Source organism: Canis lupus, chromosome 2 (genome assembly GCF_003254725.2).
Source record: "Canis lupus dingo isolate Sandy chromosome 2, ASM325472v2, whole genome shotgun sequence".
Classification (NCBI taxonomy): Eukaryota; Metazoa; Chordata; class Mammalia; order Carnivora; family Canidae; genus Canis; species Canis lupus.
In genome coordinates, this window is record NC_064244.1 from 364,463 (window position 1) to 381,278 (window position 16,816).

The following is a 16,816-nucleotide window of genomic DNA, read 5'->3' on the forward strand; positions in this document are numbered from 1 at the left end:
GTAGTTTGTTGCAGCCACTGTGGAAAACAGTCTGGATGTACAAAAACAAAACAAAACAAGCAAACAAAAACAAACAAAAAACCTACCTTATGAATCAGCATCCTACTTTGGGTATATATTCAAAGGAAATAAAATCTAGATCTTGAAGAGATAACTGCAGTCCCATGTTTATTGCATTATTATTCACAATAGCAAAGTTATCAATATAACTTAAATGTCTGTAAATGAATGAATAGATAAAGAATATGTGGTAGACATACATAATAGATTAATATTCAGACAAAAAAAGTAGAAAATCCTTTTGCAAAAACATGGATGTACATTGAGGGCATTATATTAAGTAAAGTAAGTTAACGAGAAATAGAAATAATACATGTTTTCAGTTTATATGAAATATAAAACAGCTAAACTCATTAAAATGAGAGTAGGGAGGAGGCGGGCAAGATGACAGCATAGTAGGGGTCCTGAACTCACCTGGTCCCACCATCTTACCTAGATAACTTTCAAAACACCCTGAACACCTACAAATTTGGCCTGAGATTTAAAGAGATAACAGCGTGAACACTACAGAGAAAAAGTTTTCGCTTCTGGCAAGGAAGGAAGGCGGAAAAAAAAAAATGGAAAAGGATAAAGTGGGGCAGGGGACCCTCAAAGACATGGGCTAAAGCAGAGCAGGGAGAGCCTCTGGGATAGGAAAGCCCAGTGCTGGAGAAGCAGGAACTTTAAAAACCCGCGCCAGATTTTTGAGGGACAGAAGTGTGCTTAGCAGGGATACTGGGCAGACTCACAAAGGAGCAGTGAAGCCTCCAGTTTCCCGGAGTCACTAATAGAGGAGGTGTGCACCGGGAAAAGTGCACCACAAACTGTGGACCACAATCTCGGGAAAGGGATGGAGCACAGTCGGTGGAACATTTGGGAGAAGTAGTTAGGCAAGCAGGCTCCAGATGGAGGTGTCTATGCCCTGTTGCCTTCAGGAGCCCAGGTCCCAGGGAGCACGGCTCCACAGCATAGGGCCCCGGATTCCAGGGTGCCCTAGCAGACAAAGCCAGCGATCTTCTGTTCCCCCTGGGACAGGCGGAAACAGAAAGGGCACAGAACAGTGAGAACTCTCCTGCTGCTGGGTGCCTTGCAAACTGTGCAAATCAGTGCACCCACGCCTGCCCCGGGGGCATCTATCTAGCCCAATGCAGACTGGGAAGCTGCATTAGTTACTAGCTGGGAGCTGACTCCAGAGCTGGAAATCTGGCTGACACAATTGTTGTTTTTCCTCCTTGTTTCATCTTGTACCTGGGAGAGGTGGGGCCACCAGAGAACAAAGTCCTCACAGAATAAACAGCTCACACTGAGCCCAGCTCCTGGATGGGGGCAGGGCATCTCCCCACCCCGCCCCCACCACCCCCCGCACATGAACCTGACAATCAGCACAAAAGACCCCTCCCCCAGAAGACCAGCTGGAAGAACAAAGGAAGAGGAAATTCTTGACCAACCAGGGCTTGAAAGCTCCAGGACCAAGGGAAATAGTACATAGAACTAGAGGGTCCCCTCTTCCTTTTTTCTTTTTCTTTTCTTTTTTTTACCTTTTCCCCTTTTTCCATTACAACTTGTTTTTATATCAGACTAAAAATTTCCAATATTGTTTCTGTTTTCCCGCCTTAACTACAATATTTTACCAGCTCTACATTTTTAAGTTTCTTCCTTTTTTACTTTTGTATTTCTACAATTACATGTCTTAGATATATTTTTCACTTCTGGATTCTGTTCAATATACTCAATTGAATTTTGGGAGATATATGAGATATGGGTTTTATTTGTGTTTTTTTGTTTTTGTTTTTGTTTTGTTTTCTCTACCTCATTTTGTTCTACAATGGTTGAAGTTAATACCTTCTAAAATATGACCAGCATGCACCCAGAACCAAGTGGAATATCGCGGTGGTTCATTCTGTGAGATTATATTCTCTCTTCATTCCCATTCTGCCCCCCTCTGTTATCTCCTTTAGGTTTTGGTGGTCAGTGTTGGGGCTTTCTTAAAAGTATTGCTGGTTTAGGGGATCCCTGGGTGGCTCCGCAGTTTGGCGCCTGCCTTTGGCCCAGGGCGCGATCCTGGAGTCCCGGATCGAGTCCCACGTCAGGCTCCCTGCATGGAGCCTGCTTCTCCCTCTGCCTGTGTCTCTGCCTCTGTGTGTGTGTGTGTGTGTGTCTATCGTGAATAAATAAATAAAATCTTAAAAAAAAGTATTGCTGGTTTATATAAATTTGGGACTGAGCGTCACCTAACATACAGAACTTAATCCACTCAGAACGAAGAGGATCACCTTGTAGGACCCCTCAGGTAGACTAAAATCTCCCTCCACTACAACTTCACCACCACCATCTCCCAGGTCCCTCCTCTTTTATTTCTTTTTTTTTTTTTTTTTCCTCTTTACTTTTTTCTTCTTTTTTTTCTTTTTCTTTTGTTTCTTCTTCTTTGGGATATTTGGCCTTTTATTTATTACTACTTTGTTTTAAAATTTGTTTTTCACAATAGTGGCCCTTTTGTTTCATTTTATTCTGATCTTTGTTTTCATTTGCTGGTCTCTGACCTAGTTAGAATCATCTAGGCTGAAATTTACTTACGAGGTAAATGTAGTTGATATGTTTGACTCAGCCCACACATACAGCCACTGTGCACTGAACAGAATGACTAGAAGGAAGAATTCACCACAAAAGAAAGAAGCAGAAGCAATACTGTCTGCCACAGAGTTACAGAATATGGATTACAATTCAATGTCAGAAAGCCAATTCAGAAGCATAATTATAAAGCTACTGATGCCTCTGAAAAAAAGCACAAAGGACTCTAGAGACTTCTTTACTGCAGAATTTAAATTTAATCAGGCAGAAATTAAAAATCAATTAAAAGAGATGCAACCCAAACTGAATGTCCTAAAGCTAGGGTTAATGAGATGGAAAAAGAAGTGAGCAATATGGAATACAAATTGATGGTAAGGAAGGAAGCTGAGGAAAAAAAAAGAAAACCAATGAAGAGATCATGAGGAAAGTTTAAGGGAAATAAATGATAGCCTCAGAAGGAAAAAAATCTACCTATAATTGGGGAATCTAGAAAATGCCAAGAGGGCCAGAGGGCCAGAAAGTATATTTGAAGAAATCATAGCTGAAAACTTAACTAATTTGATGAGGGAAGTCCGCACCCAAATCAGTAAAAACCGTTCAACACCTCAACATTTAGTAGTGAAACTAGCAAATTGCAAAGATAAAGAGAAAATCCTTGAAGCAGGGAGAGACAAGAGATTTTTAACTTATATGGGGAGAAATATTAGATTAACAGCAGATCTCTCCATGGAGACCTGGCAGGCCAGAAAGCACTGGCATGATATATTCAGGGCCCTAAATGAGAAGAGCATGCAGCCAAGAATACTTTATCCAGCAAGGCTCTCATTCAGAATAGAAGGAGAGATAAAGAGCTTCAAGGATAAGCAGAAACTGAAAGAATATGTGACCACCAAACCAGCTCTGCAAGAAATATTAAGGGGGACACTGTAAAAGAAAGAGGAAGCCAAAGAAATAATCCACAAAAACAGGGGCTGAATAGGTATTATGATGACACTAAACTCATATCTTTCCACAGTTACTCTGAACATGAATGGGCTGAATGATCCCATCAAAAGATGAAGGGTCTTGGATTAGATAGAAAAGCAAGACCAGGGATCCTTGGGTGGCGCAGCGGTTTGGCGCCTGCCTTTGGCCCAGGGCGTGATCCTGGAGACCCGGGATCGAATCCCACATCGGGCTTCCGGTGCATGGAGCCTGCTTCTCCCTCTGCCTGTGTCTCTGCCTCTCTCTCTTTCTCTCTCTGTGACTATCATAAATTAAAAAAAAAAAAAAAGAAAAGCAAGACCAATCTATGTGCTATCCACAAGAGGCTCATTTTAGACCTAAGGACACCTCCAGCCTGAAAATGAAAAGGTGTAGAACAATTTACCATCCAAATGGTCCTCAAAAGAAAAGACTTTAATTTATAAATTAAATTTTAATAATAATAATTTATAAATTTAATTATTAAGAAAGACTTCAATTTATACCAAGTAAATTAAAGTTTATCCCAAAGACTAGTAAGAGATGAAGAGGGACACTATACCATACTTAAAGGTCTATCCAACAAGAAAACCTAACAATCATGAATATTTATACCCCTAATGTGGGAGCTGCCAAGTATATCAATCAATTAATAACCAAAGTAAAGATATACTTAGGTAATAATACACTAATAGTAAGAGACTTCAACATGGAACTTTCAGCAAATGACAGATTTCTAAGCACAACATCACCAAAGAAAAAAGGTCCATGACAAACTGGACCAAGTAGATTTCATAGATATATACAGGATTTTCCAATGGAATGCAACTGAATACACATTCTTCTCAAGTGCATATGGAACTTTCTCCAGAATAGACCACAACTGGGTCACAAATCAGGTCTCAACCAATACCAAAAGATTCAGATTCTCCCCTGCATATTTTCAGACCTCAATGCTTTGAAATTAGAACTGAAACAGAGGAAGAAATTGGGAAGAAACTCAAACACGTGGAAGTTAAATAGCATTCTACTAAAAGATGAATGGGTCAACAAGAAAATTAGAGAAGAATTAAAAAGATTCATGGAAACTAATGAATTGAAGATACAACTGTTCAAAATCTTTGGGACATAGTAAAAGCAGTCCTAAGAGTGAAATACATTGTAATACAAGCCTCCCTCAAAAAATTTGGAAAAAACTCAAATATATCAGCTAACCTCGCACCTAAAGGAACTGGGGAAAGAACAACAAGTAAAATCTACAGCAGGCAGAAGAAAAGAGATAATAAAGATTCGAACATAGCCCAATGAAATTGAGACCAGAACCGTGGAACAGATCAACAAAACCAGGAGTTGGCAGGCGGTTTAGCCCAGGGCCTAATCCTGGAGATCTAGGATCGAGCCCCATGTTGGGCTCCCTGCTGGAGCCTGATTCTCCCTCTGCCTGTATCTCTGCCTCTCTCTCTCTCTCTTTCTGTTTCTCATGAATAAATAATAATAAATAAAATCATAAAAAAACAGCAGTTGGTTCTATGAAAAAATTAATAAGATAGATAAAACACTAGCTAGGCTCATAAAAAGAAAAAAGACTCAAATTAATAAAATCATGAATGAAAGAGAAGAGATCACAACCAATACCAAGGAAATACAAATGATTTAAAAAACATATTATGAGAAGCTATATGCCAACAAATTAGGCAATCTAGAAGAAATGGATGCATTTCTGGAAAACTAAAAATTACCAAAACTAGAACAGGAAGAAATAGAAAACCTGAACAGGTCAATAACCAGAGAGGAAATTGAAGCAGTCATCACAAACCTGCCAAGACACAAAATTCCAGGGCCAGATGGCTTCTCAGGGGAATACTATCAAACGTTTAAAGTAGAAATAATGCCTATTCTTCTAAAGCTGTTCTGAAGGGTAGAAAGGCACGGAAACTTGTTTTATAAGGCCAGCATCACCTTAATCCAAAACCAAAGACCCCACCAAAAAGGAGAATTATACACCAATATCCGCGATGAACACAGATGCAAAAATTCTCAACAAGATACTAACCAATAGGGTCCAACAGTACATTAAGAAGATTATTCTTCATAACCAAATGGGATTTATCCCCTGGATGCAAGGTTGATTTAATACTCATAAAACAATCAATGTGATAGATCACATCAAGAGAGAAAACAAGAATCATATGATCCTCTCAATAGATGCAGAGAAAGCATTTGACAAAATACAGTATCCATTCCTGATCAAAATTCTTCATAGTATAGGGATAGAGGGAACATTCCTCAGTATCTTGAAAGCCATCTATGAAAAGCCCACAGCAAATATCATTCTCAGTGGGGAAACCCTGAGAGCCTTTCCCTAAGATCACAAACACGACAGTGATGTCCACTCTCACCACCGCTATTCAACATAGCACTAGAAGTCCTAGCCTCAGCAATCAGACAAGAAATAAAAGACATTCAAATTGGCAAAGAAGAAGTTAAACTCTCCATCTTCACCAGATGACATGATACTGAACAATGAAAACCCAAAAAACTCCACCCCAAGATTGCTAGAACTCATACAATAATTCAGCAATGTGGCATGATACAGAATCAATGCCCAGAAATCAGTGGCATTTCTATACACTATAATGAGACTGAAGAAAGATAAATTAAGGAGTAAATCCCATTTCCAATTGCACCCAGGGCAATGTTTATGTTCAATACAATCCCTATCAGAATATCATGGACTTACTTCACAGAGTTGGAACAAATTATCTTAAGATTTGTGTAGAATCAGAAAAGAACCCAAATAGCCAGGGCAATATTGAAAAAGAAAACCAAAGCTGGGGGGATCACAATGCTGGATTTCAAACTGTACTACAAAGCTGTGATCATCAAGACAGTGTGGTTCTGGCAAAAAAACAAACAAACCCAACACATAGATGAATGGAATAGAATAGAGAATCCAGAAAAGGGCCCTCAACTCTATGGTCAACTAATATTTGACAAAGCAGGAAAGGCTATCCACTGGAAAAAGGACAGTGTCTTCAATAAATCATTATGGGAAAGTTGGACAGCCACCTGCAGAAGAATGAAACTGGACCATTCTCTTCCACCATACACAAAGAGAAATTAAAAATGGATGAAAGATCTAAATGTGAGAGAAGAATCCATCAAAATCCTAGAGAACACAGGCAACACTCTTTTTGAACTTGGCCACAACAACTTCTTGCAAGATACATCTATGAAGGCAAGGGAAACAAAAGCAAAAATGAACTATTGGGACCTAAGATAAAAAGCTTTTGCACAGGAAAAAAAGTCAATGATACTAAAAGAAAACCTACAGAATGGGAGAAGGTATTTGCACATGACATATCAGATAAAGGGCTAGTATCTGAGATGTATAAAGAACTTATTAATCTCAACACCCAAGAAACAATCTAATCATGATGTGTGCAAAAGACATGAACAGACATTTCACTAAAGAAGACAAACACATGGCCAATAAGCACATGAGAAAATTCTCCACATCGCTTGCCATCAGGGAAATACAAATCAAAACCACAATGAGCTACTACCACCTCACACCATTTTCAGAATGCTGAAAATTGACAGGAAATAATACATGTTGGAGAGGTTGTAGAGAAAGGGGAACCCTCTTGCACTTTTGTTGGGAATGTGAACTGGTGCAGCCACTCTGGAAAATTGTGTGGAGGTTCCTCAAAGAGTTAATAATAGAGCTACCCTATGACCCAGCAATTGTACTACCCTGGATTTACCCCAAGGATACAGATGCAGTAAAAAGCCAGGATACCTGCACCCCTGTGTTTATAGCAGCAATGTCCACAATAGCCTAACTGTGAAAGGAGCCTTGGTATCCATCAAAAGATGAATGGATAAAGAAGATGTTGTCTATATACACAATGGAATACTCAGCTATCAGAAAGGATGAATATCCACAATTTGCTTTGACATGGATGGAGCTGGAGGGTATTATGCTGAGTGAAGTAAATCAATTGGAGAAGGACAATCATTTTATGGCCTCACTCATACGTGGAATATAATAATATGTGAAAGGGATTATAGGGGAAAGAGAGAAAATGAGTGGAAAAAATTAGAGAGGGTGACAAAACACGAGAGACTCTTTTTTTTTTTTTTTAATTTTTATTTATTTATGATAGTCACACAGAGAGAGGGAGAGAGAGAAGAGACACAGGCAGAGGGAGAAGCAGGCTCCACGCAGGGAGCCCGACGTGGGATTCGATCCTGAGTCTCCAGGATTGTGCCCTGGGCCAAAGGCAGGCGCCAAACCACTGCGCCACCCAGGGATCCCCGAGAGACTCTTAACTCTGGGAAATGAACAAGAGGTAGTGGAAGGGGAATTGGATGGGGGGATGGTGTGGCTGGGTGATTGGTACTGAGGCGGGCACTTAACAGAATGAGCACTGCATGTTATACTATATATTGTATAGTATATATATATATATATATATATACATACACACACTATATATATATTGGCTAATCGAACTACAATAAAATATATACACGTAAAATAATAAAAATAGAATGAGAGGAGAATGGTAGTTAGCAAAGGCTGGAATATCAGGCAAATAGGAAATGTTGGGTACCAACTTCCAGGTATAGGATTAATGAGTTCTGGGGAACTAATGCACAGTCTGGTGTTTAAAATTCACAATAAATTGTTGTTACGAGAGTAGATCTTTAGTGTTATATTATACCATATCATGATGTATACATACATCAAATCATTATGTTGTATTTTTAAACTTACAATATTACATGTCAATAATACTAATACCTCAAGAAAGGGAAAAATAGGCTTGTTTTTTTAACTGTAAAAATTATGTACTTCAGTCTTGATTTTTCCTTTCTATACAATGCTGAGCATACCAAAATATTTTTAAGAGGTAAAACACTCATAAAGCAAAAGAAAATATGGTTATATTTAAGAAGAAAAATAGTCTATGGAAGTAGATCCATTTATGACTCATATGCTAAGGTTACAACAAGAACTTTAAAATAACAGTAAGTATGTTAATGAGTAAAGCAGTAAAGGTTAACATGTTAACAGATGAGCTATTTTAGCAAAGAAATAGGTGAAAGACGATTCTTGAAAGAAATGTAACATATAAACATATACAAATGAAATGAAATAGAAGATAAACTGTATCCATATTGAAAGATATATATGAGATGTACCTTACTTAATTATTGACATACCTGGAGATTCATTTTTGTGTGTGGAAATCTCAGCCTGTATTATTGTACTGAAGTGGGAATTACTACTGATCTAGAAGTATGAAATCATAGATAAAGTTAAATGTCAACATTTAGGCCAAATTCAATTATCAAGAGCCACATTTTCCATGAAAATGGAGTTTTCATGATTTTGTAGAAAGACCTATTTGTTTTTTGTTGTTGTTGTTGTTATTTATGTCTCTGTATTTTCTTAGTCTCTATCAATTACATATCAACTACAAATTGCTTAAGTCATGAATAGAATAAATGCAGAAGATCAACATGAAATGAAAAGGAAAATGCTTATAGAAGATTTAAAAAATATCTGAAGTATATTACTTTATCAGGATAAGGACTTACTGTTTTCCTTAATCTAGAACTGAAGACACAATAATAATGTGAAAAGCCTAGCTCTGCTTCTTGGAATTTGAGGGTGAATACTTTGACTTAATCTCTATACACTTCAATTCACCCATGAAGAATAAAGTTAGATCATTAAGTTATAATAATGCAAGATACTTTTTATCTCTAAATTCGTTGACCACCGGGATTTAAATAATGAATAATGGAGATCCTGACAACAGACATCAAAACAGTATAGAGTAAGAAACACATTTCAAACTCTTTGGATATTCACTTGAAAAACCAAAGGAGATGATTGAAATTATCATGATATTAAAATGATTTAAAATGGAATTATTTCCTATCATAATGTCTATTGATGTGGTTTGTTTCTCTATGGAGTAAATGAAATAAGGAAATAGTTAAATTATAAGTATAATTTCCTCTATAGGTAGAAGAGCTGAAGTGTTTACATTCATAATAAATTCTGAATTCATTATTAAGTGTGCTTATTCTTGGGAAATCTACCTAAATTAGGTGAGCTTCAGTCTACTCAAGTATAATATAGGAATAATAATAGTCACCTCAAGATATTGTTGAGATTAGTGATAACATTTTTAGTGAAAAGCTTATCATGGTAGATGCTCCTGAATAAATATTGTGATATCCAGAAAATTAAATTCATTCAAAGTGAGCTGCTATGGAAACACATTATTAGAGCAGAAAAAATAGGTTGCTAATATGTTCTTAATATACAGTTAATTTATTTCACTTTGGAAAAAAGTTTAGAAGATTAAATTATTCGTTATAATTTAGTTGGTCAAATTCATAGTAGAGGAAAGTAAACAGGGCCTAGGTAACCAGCTCAAGTTTCATCTTTTATTCAGATTTCAGATAATACAAAGTTTTTGTTTTTATCTTTGTCTTTAATATGTAATGTTGTTTAGTTGCCAAGAGATTCAACTATGCTTTTATTTTATATCAGAAATTATTTTATATCAGATTAAGATATATATTTGGAGTTATATTTGTAGGAAAAGTTTAAAATCTTAAATTCTCATTGTTTTAAAGTGCAATTCATGTACTGATTTTGAAACCTTATCTTCCACAACCATTTTTTTTACTCCCATATCCCTTTCAGTCTACAGAAAATAATTTCCTGTATTCTTACATTTTTTTCTTCCCCTCTTCCTCAGAAATCTATACATGAATGCCTCATTTTCTGCTTTGCCATGGTTCACTACATGTGTTTGCTTATCTCTGTCCCATAATAAGAATTCACCTCAAAAATAATAACTAAATGAATGGCTTTTATTCACTTAATTTAAGATATGTGAGTGGGAGTGTTCTTAAGTAGCTGAACCATCTAGGTTAACAAATGAGTCACTAGGTTAGATATGATGGTTTTTGATACAGTTTTTCCACTGAATAAATAAAATAATAAAAGCTTACAGCATTAACCTACACAACACACAGTAGCAAGCAAAACCTACAACACTATAAACCACTCCTAATATGACTAAGCTTCAGTGGTCACATTGGTTGCATTCTATTGACCTTACCAAATGAATATTTAAGCTATGTGGGAGCAATATACCAGACACAAAAAAGAATTATCAACGAGGGAGGGGAAATAGCTTTAGGCTATTTCCAAAAAATCAGCATTGTGAATTCACTTTCTGGGGTTAATGTGGAAAAAAAATTGTTTATGGAATAGCTTGTTTTTAATTCTTGAGTTTAACCCATTGTTGCATTGGTAGAATAAGTCCTTGTTCTGGCAACTTTCCTGGTTGCAATACACACACACACACACACACACACATATCACATATATATATATACACATATCACATATATATACACATATATATAAATATATAAATGCAATATATATTTGCATTTATTGTTGCAATATATATACACATATATTTATTTAAATATTTAATTGATTTAATATTTAATATTATATTAATTTTTATTTTATTTACAAATATTTATTTAATATTTAATTATTTTAATATTTATATAAATAATTATATGTGTATATATGTGTATATATATAAATTGTATGTATATAGTTATATAGTTACATATATAGTTATAGATATAGTTATATATAATTATAGTTAGCTTGTCTTCCATCATTAATCTTGAAAAAGAAGAGAAATAATCACTATATCACTATCTCTACCCCTACACACACACACACACACACACACACTGTAACTATGGTTAAATTTATAAAAATTTTCTTTGAATCTCTAATTTTCAATTTATATCCATTTATATCTAAATATTTGTTAATCAACCATAAAATTAAAATGCACATAATTTGATATTGATTAATAAATAAGAAAGAATTTTGGATTCTTTTAGTGCCAAATTGTCATCAACATGAACATCACTATTTTTTTTAAATTTTTATTTATTTATGATAGTCACAGAGAGAGAGAGAGAGGCAGAGACACAGGCAGAGGGAGAAGCAGGCTCCATGCACCGGGAGCCCGACGTGGGATTCGATCCTGGGTCTCCAGGATCGCGCCCTGGGCCAAAGGCAGGTGCCAAACTGCTGCACCACCCAGGGATCCCTGAACATCACTATTAATGGTGGTGTAGGTATGGAAAATGTTTCTTAGCCCAGGATTATTTAGGAAAAAAAAAAAAAACATGTATGTGCTATATTTCATTCCTCTCATCATTTAAACAATGCCAAATGTAAAACTTAGTGTTTTAGTTTGTTTTTCTAGAAAGATAATGAAGCTTGAATCAGAGGTGTGGCATTGCTTCATAAATATTATCCTTTCTTATAAGTACTTTGTCCCAATATGATAATAGTCCCTGCGAAGTGAGGATTAGTCATTCCCAATACCATATCTTTCAAAAAATACACCTATCCATTAGAGAAATTCAAGTTAGAAGAATATATTAAATAAATGTAAGAGAAACAAACCAAACACACACATACAGACAAGCACATATACACACATATATGCAAAACACATCTCAACCATATTTCCAGATTCCAAGTAAAGGGAGCTATGTTAGACTTACTGAGAGTGATGTCTGAGAGTTCATTCCACTTCACTTTCTCTTAAGTATTCTGGAAAAAGATTAACTGAAAGCGGTTCTCAGATAGGAGGATCCTAAATTCAGCTCATCTTACAGGTACAACTAGCTAACACCTGCACCAGGGTAAACAACCCAGAAAAGGATGCAAAGGCCGGCTGAACAAACTCCACAACTAAATGCAGGGAAAGGTCACACTGAAGAGTATAGGAAGGGCAATGACTTGGTGTAAACCTAAGCCCCATGGCTCTGACCACTGGAGGAAGGTAGCCATGGCTATGGAGAAGGGCCAGAAATAGAAAAGAAACAGAAAAGGGAGCCTACAAAGGGAAGAGAAATGCCCATAGCATTTGGATTTGAAAATCAAAGGGGTGTTTGTCATTTCTAATGGCTGAGTAATATTCCATTGTATACATAAACCACATCTTTATCCATTCATCTTTCGATCAACAAATACTCACCATTTGCTTCTACGTGGATGGAACTGGAGGGTATTATGCTGAGTGAAATAAGTCAATTGGAGAAGGACAAACATTATATGGTCTCATTCATTTGGGGAATATAAAAAATAGTGAAAGGGAATAAAGGGGGAAAGAGAAAAAATAAGTGGGAAATATCAGAAAGGGAGATAGAACATGAAAGACTTCTAACTCTGGGAAACGAACTAGGGGTGGTGGAAGGGGAGGTGGGCGGGGAGTGAGGGTGACTGGGTGACGGGCACTGAGGTGGGCACTTGACGGGATGAGCACTGGGTGTTATTCTGTATGTTGACAAATTGAACACCAATAAAAAATAAATTTATAAAAAAAGAAAAAAAAAGAAAATCAAAGGAGCTGAATTTCATTAGTGCTAACTAGCAAGACTTAAAGCTTGGAACATTAAAAATAAGTGGATTCCACTCCAAGAGAGCCCAGAAGGCAGTAGGAAGCTGAGCTCCTGCCCCTAAAGAGACAGCACAGCAAACAGACTTAAGAGGTTGGAAGAACAGTGAAAGCACCCGGAACTTAAGGGAGGGTTATTTACTAATCTCAGAATTACCTGAGGGACTCCAGGAACAAAGGAGATGGCAAGAACCATTTCTCTCCCCTGTCTTTCATTGTTAAAACACAGTCACTGGCAGGAACCAGTGTACCACCTGCAATCACTACTACCTAACTTGCTTTCACAGCACCCAGCCCTGTTCAGCCTGACTTACTTCAGTATTGATGCTGTAGATCACTGCATCCAGAAGACTGGGCAAACTTTGACAAAAAAGTATCTCCTGATATCCCATGGAGGATGTATGCACCTTCTTAAAACTGCACAGCATGCCAACACTTGCTGTGCAGAATGGCCACAGCTGACCTCAGTCTCAGTGGCAGCTGCATATCTCCTGTGGAAGAGGACCAGCATCATCAAGTTAAAAGGACATGATCCATCCACTACTTTCAAGAGCAAGAGACAAAAGACTTTCCTAATATACAGAAACAGAAAGAGAGAGCTAGGCAAATTGAGAAGACAAAAGAATATGTCACAAATGAAAGAACAGGACAAAATCACAGCAAGAGACTTAAGCAAAAGAGAATCAAGTAACATGCCTGATAGAGAATTTAAAATAATTATCATAAAGATACTGACTGAACTTGAGGAGGAGTAGAGGACATTAGTGATACCTTTAACACAGAGATAAAAAAGAATCAGAGATGAAGAACACAATAAGTAAAATTAAGAATACCCTTAAGGAATAAATAGCAAGCTAGAAGAAGCAGAAAATGAATTAGTGATTTACAGGATAGAGTAATGGAAGGCAATCAAGATGAATTAATAAGAGGTAAAAGGATGGTGCAAAATGAGAACAGACTTAGGAAACTCAGTAGTTCTATCAAGCATAATAACATTCACTTTATAGGGATGCCAGAAGGATAAGAGAAAGAAAGGGGGTCAGAACACTTATTGAAGAAAGAATAGCTAAAACTTTCCCTAGTGTGGGGAAGGATAGAGTTACCCAAATTAGGAGGCACAGAGATCCCTCAATAAAATCAACCAAAGGAGGTCCACACCAATACCACGTAGTAATAAAATGACCAAAAAAAAAAAAAAAAAAGATAATAAAAAATTTTAAATCAGCATGAAAAAAAGAAGACAGTTACATTCAAGGAAAAGCCCATAAGACTTTTGGAGGATTTTTCAGCAGAAACTTTGCAAGCCAAAAGAGCTGCATGATATATTCAAAGTGTCAAAAGGGAAAAATCTACAGCCAAAAATATTCTACCCAGTAAGGCTGTCTTTCACAATAAAAGGAAAGAAAAGTTTTCTCAGATAAGCAAAAACTAAAGGATTCATGATCACTAGACAAATCATACAAGAAGTATTAAAGGGAATTCTTTGAGAAGAAAGGAAAAACCATAAGTAAAAGTGTGAAAAGAGGGAAACACAAAAGCAATAAAAATAAATACTTCTGTAAAAATCAGAGAAGGGATTCACAAAATAAAAGAATGTGAAATATGTCATTGGCACTCCTCGGTGGCTCAGTGGTTGAGCGTCCACCTTCAGCTCAGGGTGTGATCCCAGAGTCCTGGGATTGAGTCCCATACTGGGATCCCCACAGGGAGTCTGCCTCTCCATCTGCCTATGTCTCTGTCTCTCTCTCTGTGTCTCAGATAAATAAATAAAATCTTGAAAAAAAGAAATATGACATATATCAAAATGTGGGTGGGGGAGAAGAGTAAGTGGGTTTGAACTTAAGCAATCACCAACTACATATAGACTTCTATATACAGAAAATATTACATAAAAACTGAATGGTAAAAACAAATAAAAAACCACTACTATATGTGCAAAAAAGAAAGAGAAAGGAATCCAAGTATATCATTAAATAAGACCAGCAAACTATAAAAGAGACAAAGACAAGAAATCATCAGAGAAAAACTACAAAAGAACCACAAGTAACAAAATGTCAATAAATACATATTTATCCATAGCGACTTTGAATGCAAGTGGATTAAATCAAAAGACATAGGGTGAGAGTGTGACTCTTTAGGATTTTCTATATATAGTCATTTCATCCACAAATAGTGAAAATTTTACTTCTTTACTGATTTGGATGCCTTTAATGTCTTTTTGTTGTCTGATTGCTGTGGCTAGGACTTCCAGTACTATGTTGAATAAAAGTGGTGAGAGCAGACTTCCTTGTCTACTTCCTGACCTTAGGGGAAAAGCTCTCAGTTTTTCCCCATTCCAGATGATGTCAGCTGTGGGTTTTTCATATATGTTGAGATATGTTCCTCCCGATGTACATTATTGAGGGCTTTTATCATGAATTGATGTTGTACTTTGCCAAAAGGTTATCTGTGTCTATTGAAATGATCATACAGTTTTTATCCTTTCTCTTATTGTATCACATTGATTATTCCACCTTTGCATTCCAGGAATAAATCCCACTTGATCATGGTGAATTATATATATATATATATAATATATATATATATTTGAATTGGTTTGCTAGTATTTTATTGAGGATATTTGCATCAATGTTCACCAGATATTTGTCTTTTTTAATGGCATCTTTATCCAGTTTTGGTATCAGTATAATCTTAGTTTCATAAAATGAATTTGGAAGTTTTCCTTCCTTTGTTATTTTTCGGGATATATGAGAAGGATAGGTATTAACTCTCTGTCAAAAATTTGGTAGAATTTTCCTGTAAAGCTGTCTGGTCCTGGACTTTGTTTGTTTGTTACTATTGATTCAATTTCTTTGCTAATTATCAGGCTGTTCAAGTTTTCTATTTCTTCCTGTTTCAGTTTGGTAGTTTATATGTTCCTAGGAATGTATCCATTTCATCTAGGTTGTCCTATTTGTTGGCATATAGCTTTCACAATAGTTTCTTATAATTAATTGTATTTCAGTTGTATTGGTTTTATCTTTCCTCTTCATTGGTGATTTTATTTATTCGTGTCCTTTCCCTTTTTTCTTAATAACTCTGGCTAGTGGTTTATCAATCTATCAATTTTTTCATGAAACCAACTGCAGGTTTCATTGATCTGTTCTATTTTAAAGTCTAAGTATTGCTACACCACTTTTTTGACATCCATTTGCACAATACATATTTCTCCATTACTTCATTTTCAATCTCTGAGTAGCTTTAGAACTAAAATGAATCTCTTGTAAGCATCACATAGATATATCTTTTTAGAAGGGGAAGAGATACCAGAGTGCTCTCTCTCTCTCTCTCTCTCTCTCTCTCTCTCACTATTTCTCTCTACACACAGAAGAAAGGCTATGTAAGACATAGCAAGAAGCTATCTGCCGACCAAGGAAAAGAAGTCTCACTAGAAACCAATTCTGCTGGGATCTTCATCTGGAACTCCCAGCCTCCAAAACAGTGAGAAGTACATTCCTATGGTTTAAGCCACAAGTCTGTGGTATTTTGTTAAGGCAGCACAAGCTAACTGATACACACTGTGTTTGAGTTGAAAGGAAAGAAAAAGAAAAAGCAGACCTTGACATCCAGGAGATGGCCCCAACTTTACAGTTCTCTGTTGAACATAAACAATTTCATAGAAATAATTAAACCAGGCCACCACAAGGCCACCATATTGGATCAGGACA